The sequence below is a fragment of the Pristis pectinata genome, chromosome 4 (assembly GCF_009764475.1).
Source record: "Pristis pectinata isolate sPriPec2 chromosome 4, sPriPec2.1.pri, whole genome shotgun sequence".
Taxonomy (NCBI): Eukaryota; Metazoa; Chordata; class Chondrichthyes; order Rhinopristiformes; family Pristidae; genus Pristis; species Pristis pectinata.
Window position 1 is genome coordinate 37,704,721 of NC_067408.1, and position 12,200 is coordinate 37,716,920.

The 12,200-nt window shown below is 36.7% G+C and overlaps 1 protein-coding gene across 6 annotated transcripts in view; it reads left to right on the forward strand.

Annotated features, from left to right (window-relative positions):
• ppargc1b (peroxisome proliferator-activated receptor gamma, coactivator 1 beta) overlaps window positions 1-12,200 on the forward strand; it is a 118,910-nt gene that overhangs the window by 65,049 nt on the left and 41,661 nt on the right. The window lies entirely within an intron of this gene.

The following is a 12,200-nucleotide window of genomic DNA, read 5'->3' on the forward strand; positions in this document are numbered from 1 at the left end:
GCACACACTATTCCAAATGTAGTTGCACCAAGGCCCTATATAATTGCAGTAAGATGTTTTTATTCTCATTCTCATTTAAGGCCAATTGCCTTACTAACTGTGCGCTATACCTGCAAGTTAACTTTCAGTGACTTGATACAAGGATACCCAAGTGCCTTCAAATGGCAACACATTTCAACCTCTCATCATGTAAGAAAATACTCTATCTTTCTATTTTTATTCCCTGTGAATGGTCTTGTTTTTCCACATTATATTCCATCCACCATGTCCATCTCCTTAACCTATCTATGTCCCCCTGAAGCCTCCCTGAATCCTCTTCATAATCTGCATAGCCACACTGCTTTGCAGTATCAGCAATCTTCGATATATAGCAATTGGTCCCCTCATTTAAAATCATTGATATAGATTGCAAATTGCTGGACCCTAGCACTGATTTCACCCACACCCACTAGTCACAGTTCCCAACCCATAAATAACCTATTAGTCTAACTCTCTGCTTACAGTCCATTATACAATCTTCATTTAACACCAGTATATTACCTACAGTCCCATGTGCCAGAACTTTGTTTGTTAACCTTATGTGGCACTTTATCAAAGGCTTTCTGCAAATCCAAGTACACCATGTTCACTGCTCGGCATTCTCTATTCTGCTAATTACAACTCAAAACTCTAACATGATCTGCAAGTTGATCCTTATCAATCTTGTTACTACTTTTTAAGTACCCTGCTACCATGTAATGTGATGCACTTTCCTAACATTTTCCCTTTCACTATAGTACTGATATCAGGCTAATTAGTGAGTAGTTTCCCATTTTCCTCCTTTCTTTAAATAGGAGGGTTTTGTTTATAGTCGCTACAGCGGCACGCTAGCATAGCGGTTAGCGCGATGCTATTACAGCGCCAGCGATCAGGGTTCGATTCCCGTCACTGTCTATAAGGAGTTTATACGTTCTCCCGTGTCTGCGTGGGTTTCCTCCGGGAGCTCCAGTTTCCTCCCACATTCCAAAGACGTACGGGTAGGTTAATTTGGGTTTAAAAAATGGGCGGCGCAGACTCATTGGGCCCGAAGGGCCTGTTACCACACTGTAAATAAAATTTAAATTTAATTTATATTTTTGATATTTCCTTGCAGCACAGAAGAAGGCCATTGAGCCCATTGAGTTTATGCCAGCTCTCAGAGCATTTCCATTCCTCTATTAATTTCCCCTATAACCAATTATCCCCCACATTCCTATCAACTCCCTGTCCCCAGATTCTGCCACTCACCTGCACACTCTGGGAAATTTAGAATTGCCAATTCAGCTACCATCCTACATGTCTGGAATGTGGGAGGAAACTGAAACACCCAGAAGAAACACAAACTCCACATGAAAAACACCAGAGGTCAGATCCTTCAAATGGATGAGACTCATTCTAAAATGCATGAAATTTTGGAAGATGATGACCTGATCACTACCTGCTTAGCCACCTTTGTCCAAACCTTGGGATGCAGGTCATCTGGTCCTGGCATTTATCAGCTTTCACTCTCATTGTTAACCACAGCTGGACTGCTTTTCCTATTGGGTGTTGTGCCTTAAAGGGATATATAGTTATTATAAACCATATATTAATTTTTTAAATGTTAGCCTTTACTTGCTTGCTGTCATACCTTTTAATTTCCGAATATATCTTTGCCAACTTCTGCCTTGTAGCTATCTAGGTTGCTTTATTTTCAGATTGATCTAAATCTTTTTGTCTTCATATAAAATTCAGTAATTCCAAAGTCATGAAACATTATGCTACTCATGCTCCATATGGACCTTTCTATCCTCAGTGCAAGAGCACACAGTGAACTGAACCTCCTGTCGGATTATCACACAATCTGCTCCAAAAGTATACCGTTAGTGGTCTCTGAGGTGTAGCATCTACATCCAGCTGAGCTTGCACCATCTGACCATCTGACACAGGATTTCCACTCTATTCGCTGTCTCTGCCAACTGATCCTGTGTTCTTGTGATGTGTGATTCATCGTTGCAAACCCAGCTACTTCTCTCATCAGATCTATCAATGTATATGTATCAGAACCAGAGTTACTGGGGGGGATGGGGTAGCATGCCAGGCTGAACTTAAATGATAGTGTACCCTTAGAGTGAATTACTTTCCCTGAGAAGGAGCCATTGGCATCATCATGCTGTATGCATGCCTTGATTGGCAAGTGAAGGCCTTGTAGGAAGGAAGTGAAAGGCTTTAATTAGAATTGTGAATGTAAGTGTATTTAAGGTTATCATTTTTCTTTCAGTACTGACTTATGGTCTTTTTAATTGAGAGCAGTAAACAATAAAGTTGGTAAAAAACCCCCTTACCTCTCCTCCCTTTCTTCCATGCCCATGAATTTGGCCACACTGATTGCATTCAGCATGGCTTTGTCTGCAGGTGTCAATTAGCTAATGGCTAGAGGGCCACTCATGATCCTCTGAATCTTCCTCATGTTTTGTGCTCTCATCTTCAACATGGGTAAGAGTGTGAGTGCTGTCATGTGTTGCCCAAAGAGTGAACACTATTTGTTAATGGTGGCTGAGATGAAGGCATGGCTCTTCATAAAGTTAAGATGCCAATCTCCAAACCAACCCACCTTTCTCCCCCACCACCTGAGCACTTATCAGATTGACAACCACAAACCTTGGCACTGGTCCATTGCCCCCACACCCCTCTTCATAACACGGTTCTCTCTTCATGTTCTCTACCTTTCCGCTCCCTCTTTCCACTCTGCCTTCCCATACTCTTTCCCCTTTCCCAATCTTCCTTTCCAACAATCCCCTATTGTTTACCCCCACCTCCTTCTTACTACTCCACAACTCATCTCCCACCGCCTCCCCCTTCCTATCTCTTCTCCACTTCTTTCTCTCCCCTTCACCCTCATCATCTTTGCCTTCTCTCCTTCCCCTTCTTGCAACTAGTTTTTATGCATTAAAATGTTATTAAATATTCTTATATTTAAACTGCACCATGTACCCCATCCAATACACATTTTGGCTGATGAAGCATTTTGTATTAATATGTTACATTTTGCAGGTTTATATTAATTCATTACAGCATAGCCATAAGGCAGTAACTGAGAAATATACTTAAAATATGTTAATGACTTTAACCTCACAAGATTAACAATTTTACTCCGAATTCAAATTATTTTTTCCTGTAAATTCACAGTGAGGTGTGTTAAATTATGGGTTTCGCATTCCAGTTCACTTTTCACCTGCCCTCTGCTAATGATGGGGAGCAAGACGGGTAGGGGTAAGGAGATGCTGAAGAAGCATAGGAGCCGTTAAGGGGAGAGGAGACAATTGAAGTGGGATCTTTCTGGATATTACTTTGATCCTTTCTGAAGGGGCCAATTTCATTGAATGTTTTGTACAGCAACAATGCTGTCTACACAGTAATAAATGTATTTGATCGGACCGCTAATAGGTTTATTACCAGATATATGGACTCACTGTTTTACTGATGATTGCACTTGGGTGCAGTAAAAAATCAATTCAAAAGGTTAGAATTTCAAATGGCACTCATAACCTTGCCAAAAGAATGACGAAAGTTGTTTGATTAAGGCAGGGAACAACCAGCAGTATTTTAAACTATTTTAAAACTTGTAATCCAGTGCCGTTACAGTGATAAAGCACATTGATTATCATAGATGGTCAGCAATAGATAATGGGATTTTAACAAGTGGAGTTGGTATATGGAGGATTAGATGATCTATTGTGTATGAATGCATGGATTAGCAGATCACAACAGCTCCATTTTTGATGGGATTGAACTCTATGCAGACAGGAGTAGAATGGTCTTCAAGCTACCAGTCATGTCCAATTGCAGTTGTGAAAATGTCTTCTTTAATAAGACATAGTCTATAATAAATGACGGACTGCATACAGACCACACGTTCTCTGATAACTGATCTGGTTTCTGAATGTTAGATCAACACCTGTTGTCAAGAGTTTAATGGTTTAAATTTTAGTTCAGTTGAGATTAAAATGGTTTAGTGGTCTTAACTTTATTGCAACCACTGCTTCATCTTAAAATAACTATTGTTTGAGAACTGAATATTTGACCAATGAATTAGTACTTAGGAATTATCTTATGTGTATGAATAGCTGCATGGATTGTAGAAATGGGTTTCAATGGCTAAAATGCATTATTGTTAATAGGAATTTAAACATTTCAATTGTATCGGTATTGATTTTTCATTTGTATCATAAATTAAATTGAAATATTAAAAACAATGACTTTTTTCTGAAATGATAGCCATCCTGACCACTTAAAAATGTTCTTAACATACTGTAAGTCCATACACAGTACCTCATTATACTAGAACAGCTGTCAGCTATAAATGGAATGCAACTTGCTTGATACAATCAATATTGCAGAAGCCTAGCAGCTCGTTTTACTGTGTATATATTGGCTGTTGATCCCTGGAGCACACACAAATTGAAGATGTTTGTTCTAGAGATGAACTGCCCAAAGTATAAATTGATATCTTAACACATGTTATATCAACAAAAATTTAATTAAAAAGTTTCAAGCCTGCAAAGACTTTTAGAAGAGACAAAGACATGTATTGGATGTAAAAACGATGAGCATCTCAATCAACAGTGCAATTCAGAACTTCCCATAGCTCTCTGTCAGTGCCAGCATGATTAGTACAATACTGCAGAACACATCTCACAATATAATTATGTAATAGATATTTGCTTCTCTTGCTTCACACATTTTCTCAATTTTGCAATCCCCATAAGTTTTTACTATACATTTTAAATTCATGAAGTAATAAAATGAACGTAACTTAAATGAATCAGTGCATGGATATAGTTGAATATTTTTTGTAAACTTAAGATAATCTGTTGTTTCCAATGCCTTGGAAATGACATGTATCGTGTTAATTGTATTGGATATCAAACATCTGTCAGAAACTAGTTTGATCCAACTGAAGCTTTGAAGATGTTATTTTGCAAGTTCCTATCCTGCCCTATGGCTGTATTTCTTCTAATGTTGGTTCAATTGTGTTTCAGTTTTTTCTTTGTTTGCTGATTGCAGACCATATTGCTGCTGGTTTTTTTAGGATAAGATTCTTTGAAGCAGAAGAAGATAGGATTCATCATATCCTTGTTAGTACTTACGTTTTTGCTTCACTGTTACAGATTCAAGTCCAAAGGTTGTCAAGCATTCAAATTTTGCAGTTACGATCACCAGAATAATACCAGGTCATAAAAAAAGTTAGTTGTGAGGACTTTTTGCATAAATCTGAATTTGTTATCTATAAAATTTAGTGTCTTGACAGGTAAATTGATAAAGGGATAGGCAACAGTTTTTCACGCAAAGGAGAGTGAAACATGGAAAAGCTGTATCAGAAATTTCAAATTTGAGATGGACTTTTGTTAGGTGAGAGTCTTGAGGAATAAGAAGCATAGGTGGGTAAGTACAGTTGAGGTACAGGTTAGTCGTGGTATAATGAATGATCCAACAAACCTGAGTGGTTGGTTATCCTTGTTCTTATATCCCCATATCTCTATTTGTGAATGTATTAACTCTTAGTGCATATATAGTTAGAATTCTAAGAATATTCAGTCATGGGATAACCATAGAAGGAGTGTAAGAAATTGTATAGTAAGTCTGCCAGATCTTAAATTAGAGATGTTTGGGTCACCTATCCCTATGCCCAACACCCAGCCCACCATGATTATAATTTGTCCACAGAAGAAACTTTCAGGTGAGATTAGCACAGTTAAATGCAAAATGACTCTTTCCAAACAGTATCTCATTCAACACTCCCTCTGTCACCAATGTTGCATTTCCTGAGAAACATTGTTAATAAATTGACAAATTAGGAATGATTCAATGCTATGGGCCCATCATCATGTCCACTAGGAAGTGGATGGAGACATCTTGATACCAGTCGATATAAAATTTCACTGTTTAAAAAACAAAAACTCGATTAAATTCAAGCCAACTAGCCATAGCTAAAATGATTGGCTTGTTTCCTTTAAACAGTAACTTTTGATAAGAGTATAAGTTAAGTAGGTTTGTTCCATCAGATTTTTCATCTGGTTTAGATCTGGTTTATACTGATTTCATTCTGCTTTTATCTTTCCCTTCTTAAAAACCTGCAAAAAATAGATTATGTACTATGTCAAGAGATTTTTTTTCATCTGATTTTGTCATTGATGCCAATGTGACAGTACTGTAGAAAATTATGTGTCCACCAAAGAGAGAGTGTTCTATTCTAGCTTTGCTCTTCAAGACTCAATTGGGCGTTTAGGCGATACAGCATTCACTATTAGGCACAAATTCTGGGAGCATCTTGTTATCTTCTTCAGTGGTATCTCAGGATGAAAGATGATTTTCTTCCCCTTCGGTTTTGTGTGTTTTGAGGTGCTAATGTGGAAACGATAAATGTTTTCCACAGATGGGTCAGGCAGATGGGTGGGTGGTTTATGACGGCTTTCACTACTGACAAAATGTTTCCCAAACTTCTGCCATGGTTCCAATATCTCACTTATGGGATATATCTTTACTCAACTTGCAAGGTGGGGTATGTCCATGAAATTTCTTCTATTACTTGAAAATGCATTCTTTCATCTTCAAGTCACGAGATTGTTTTTGGCTCAACTTTTTTCTGTTGAATTCTCAAAGCCAAATTTGGTTACCAAAGCTAAAGTACTTTCTTAATCTCTTTATCAAATATTCTGCAGATGTATACATCGCAGTAGTTTGTGAACTTGTGCTTTATTTCAAGTTATTGGCCAAGCAACGTTTCATGCTGAGATTTGAATGTTTTTAGAACACATGCTTCTTGCTGTGAGGGCAGAATAGTTAAAGCTATTCCATTTCAAATCATATTAAAAGAAGACATTAGAATATGTTTGATACAGTTCTGCTTCATAAGGTTTGCAGAGTCCATCAAAACTGAAAGCTATTGTCAGAAGTGAGTTGTTCAACTGAACTAAGGCATGCAGTTGTAGACTTTAGTTCATCTGTAGTGCATTCAGAGACATGAATCCATGTGTTTCACTTTAATCCACTTGGAACAAACTTCACTCACTACCAGGAAAATGTTAACTTTTTCACAAAAAGCTTGTTCTGACATCTTTGGGAGGAAAGATTTTTGGCCAAACTTCAAACTGAATAAACAGGAAGAGCCAGTCTGAGAGCAATTGCTGGGAACCTTGTTACTGGCCCTGTTTGGAGAGAGACATTGAATCATTGACAGGACCACTGTCACAAGACCTGGACAGAATCACGGAAGTACTGCACCAATACTAGGAACAATCTTATCTCTAATATTTTCAGGCAATGGTCTGTTGGCCTCTCCTATTTGCTTCACTGATTGTAGGGCACTGGATCAATCTTGTAATCAAGATTTACTGATTTTCATTACAAATTATGGAAATGTTTTATTTCAGTTCCTATTCTGTTCATGTATTCTCCTAAATGCTTCCTCCAAAAATCAGATTTTCTTCTGTGATGTAGCAATCAACAGATCATCTTGGTTGCACAAGAAAGTTTCCACTCATTGCAAGATCACATCAGTTGAAAAAATTTGGGCAATGACTAGACTCTACTCCACTTTGTGTATGAATAGAGTTCTTTGTGTGTGTAGTTGATCAAGTAATACTGACTATTTGTGTCAACAATCAGTGGTGCATAGGCATGGGGACTCCAAATTTTTGAATACCTCTGATCCTGCTTAGCCTAAGTACAAGTCTTGCAAAATAGATAATGGATGTTGTCATTTACAGTTTGATGTAGTGTGACATTTTAGTTCTCCATAGAGATATATCACACTGTTTTATGTGCCCTAAGCGATACCACTTTTGGTGAGACCTAAATCATTGATTTTCTCAAGCACGGTGTTTTTTGTTCTATTCACTTTGTTCTCAACTGACTCTATCTTGTATGCAAGACTACTCTGCACTTGCAACAGATTAGTTTTACATTGGGCTTGATGCAATGGGCACATTGTACCTTAAAATGCCAGTCTAGCTCTCTAAGAACAAATTGATTTACCTTTCCAACAGTGTCAAAGTATGACTTTGAAGTTGTAAATATTTTTCCAACTCAGCACGTTGTCTTAGTTAGATTAAAGTTGACCTGTTTTCTTTGCTTTCTGCATTGATGGATGAACTTTATTCATTGTCTGTTGAGTTGCACGTCATTTGCCCTGATGTATATAAAACCATAGCAAAGTTAGTTTTCAGTTTCATAGTGCTTTCTATCAATGATATCTGGCTGAACTTGCAAGAGTAAGTGCCTTGACTTGTTATCATATAGTCTACAGCAAGTCAGTGTACCAGTTGTTAATCAACACTTTGACTCAAAAGTTTGACCAATTGCTGCTGCAATGGCTTGTGGCACAGGTACTATACTCTTCAATTTCCATTGTCTAAATGAGCGTGAAAACTATGAAATCCTCCTACCTGATATCATTTTGAATTGCCACAGTGATTGCTATTGTTGCTTGTCTAAACCTTGGATCTGCAGACAGCCAAGAGTGAACCCTCTATTTGTTAATCAGAACACTTCATTGTCCTTATCTGACAAAACTATGATAAGTTATGGATATTGCAGTGATGGCAATTGACTGAACTGGTCTCACCAGTACACTTCAGACTTGGTTTCACTTTCTTTGACTTTGCCAAGGCTGTCTAGCATTGTTGAATGCCATTTTCATTGACATGACAATTTTACGTGCAAGTTTTTCTGTTAGCTTTTGCGTGCACAAGTGCTTTGACTGAACTTGTTCATCTATCACGTACAGAATGATCTAAATGGCACTAAGATTGCACTTTGTACTTGCAATTGCACAATCAAGAAAGTTCCTTAATAAAACAATGCATTCACCAATTATCTCAGCCTGCCTCTTTTTCCTTGCCCCAAGCTTATAGCTTTCAGATATTTTGATTAACCTTCCAGTTTCTACTTAACATCTTTCGCATTGTGTGGCATAAGATTTGTCAGAGCCCCATATGCACCTGGCCCAATCTCTTTCAGGAATATTGCTATTTTATACCCCCTCAACATATTATTGTGCGTTCTCACAACATCACCATCCTCTTAAATCTCCAGAATATTTTTCACTTCAAAGAATGTGTCCATTGTGTAAGCTCTCAAGTTCAGTTGTACATGCAGAGGCCGCTCTGTGAGTTAGAGCTCACATGTTATCCCCTTCCTGTTCAGCAGTGGCACAACTGAACTTGGTGTGTGCAATTGGCCAGTGATGCTTTGGACAAACTTAATGATTAAAAGAGATAACTTAAATGAGTAAAACATTTAAGTACCCTAAATGCAATCAGCTACATAACAACCATCTATAATGTACAACTGTAAGAAAACATTACTGATTATACGTTTATGCATGACGTCATAATTCCTATACTACTTAATTACATTGGAGAGAGAAAATGTTCTTAAATACCTATCTGCTATGGACAAAAATTTCCATCCTTTGTTAGCCTCCATTGATCCACCAAATTTTATTCCATGTGCCATTCCCAACTTTCCCTGATTCCTGCATTGCATCTCCTAGCTGAAAGACCAGTGCAAATGTACCATTAGCTTTGAACAAGAGAACCAGCTGGTTAGATCCAATAGTCAAAGGATGTAAATATTGAAAAGACACCTTCTGATTCAATATTTCTTTATTTAATTAATTTAAATAAATGAATTATATTGATTGAAGCACTGCTTTATATTGTATTTGAACCAGTTGCAACATCATCCTTCTCTTTGATGTTCTGTTACAGCTTAATTTCCATTCCATAATCCTGTAATGAAATATGTTTTGTTAACGAGCTGTTTATGAAAAAACTATTTATGAAAAAAAAATTGATGAGGGTTACAAAATTTGACTAGGTCCATTCGTCACTGTGGTGTGCTTTACCATCTGGTCAGGAATTTTACTGGGAAAGCCAGGTGGTCACTTCATGCTTTGTGTATCTCTTCTAATTGCAAATGGTCAAAATGAGAGTTGTAAGGGAAGGAATGAGGTCTTTATGCTATTCCTAGAACTCCTTCATTACAGTTTATTCGTGGAACCTTGGACCTGGGTTGGTGAAATTAAATTTAGGCTGCTCATTATGACAAATAGCATCAAACCAATGGTAAAAGTATAGGCTTTGTGATGTCCATAATGTGTTTTTAAAGTTCATGCCCTTTTTGTATGAATGTTAGCAGTGTAAAATATAAAATGAAGGCTGTTAGACATTAACTTTAGCATTAATATTTTTAAAAAGTGAAATTAAAAACTGGGTGTGAAGTGCATTCACTCTTGCCCTTTCTGAACCATTGCTGAAGAGTCATTTCATCTCCATTATGATTAATGGTAATCCTTTTACCCAAGATGTATTCATTTTAGGACACTATTTAAAAGATATTGCTCCTTCTCCAATAACCTCACTTTTATTGAATTTGGATGACAATGTTCTTTTGCCTAGAGAAGCTGTCATCAGATTCCAGGTTGTTAATAAAGTATTTTAAGATTTCTAATTGAGGCGTTGCATTTTACTTTTGTGTTTGTACTCATTGTTCAGTTGATGGCAAAGATTGGCGTGATCAGTCACAAGGTTTGTTACCTTGTCAGTTTTGCTAAGGTTGCATTTTCATTCCTATAAAAGGATTTGCTTCATTTAATTGCTCAACATTTACAGGAATACTTATCCTTATCAATCCTATTCAGCAGTTGTGCAGCACATAAAATATATATTCATTTTTACGATGATTTTATGGTGCATTATGACTGTGAAGCCAAGGACCAGTCAAGGTATGAATGAGAATGTTAAGAGTTCCAAGTCCAAATAACAATGGATTCAGCCACCAATGAAGTAACAGAATGGTTCCTCAAGAAGTGAAGATCAATCATGTTAGTAGATGGCAGGTATAGTAAATTAAGAGTACTATATATGGTTTGAAATGATCTAAGAAAGAAACACAATCTGAAAAACTTGCAGGATAAACCATTTCTCCTTTCCTTTCACTATTTATAATACGAGCAGAAAAAAAATAACCTATGCAGTAAAATAGCTAGTGTTTCATGATTAGAATAAGATTAATAATACTAATAATATAACAAATTGATATTAATTATTAACCATGCCATATACTTCAAGATTAACTGGACACAACCATAGGATTTTAAGGGTCACTAAGATTATTAACTCTGCAGAGCATTTTGATGAATTTTTATCAAATCCAACTTCTTTTATTGGTATTTATTATTGACAAGAATGTGAGATTAAAATAAAGAATTTACATTTATATAGTGCCCTTTGTGCCCTCAGAATATCCCGGAGCACTTCACAGTGCAGCTTGAATCCATAGCTTATCTGCTCAGAGGCAAGAGATTTACCATGGATTCTAGCAGCACAAAGAACATATTTAATAATAGAAAAGATTCAAATCTTGTCATGATGATGCCACATTACTAGTATTTAAAACAAAAAAAAAGATCCCTTTTTACATTCAGTTTTATCGCCAGAAACCAGCCTGTGGCCATATCTCACTGGCGCATATTACAAGCTGAAAAGTAGAATATGAGAACGGCCAATGAACACTGTTTAAAAAACTAATTCTTCTAACCTTAAGAAAATTCCCCTTTTCTTCAAAAAAATTGTCTATTTTCACCACAGCCTTGATATTTTCCTGCATGAATCACAAGAACACGCCCAGTGTCTGGTGTCCTCCCTTATACCAATGCATGCTACATCTCTTTGATGTGGCATCCCATCATTTTGTTTGCTTTTCCCTTTCCATCACATTTGGTGAAAATAAACTTAGCATTCGAGATATTATTTTTCTGTTTACATTCTGTTCACATTTCTTTACTGTATTTTGTGAACAATGTTTTAGATTTGACAAATTTATTGCAACTTAATACGAGGAAGGAGGCAAAGTACACTTATGACCAAGATTGTAAATACGTGTTGCAATTTTGTAAAGTATTGCACACTGTGGTACACTGAACTTTGAGCTTATTTGTAGTCTAGAGACCAAGGTTCCTCACAGTATTACTCAACATCTCAACTATTTAATGTGGCTAAAATTAATGTTGGGTTCTTAAGCTGCAGTTGATTACTGGAAGATTTGTGCTATTAAGCAACTGATACAGATGTGGGAAAATTTGTGGTGAAATAGATTAGTTGAAAAAGAAAACTTTGTTCTTCAAAAATAGCTACATA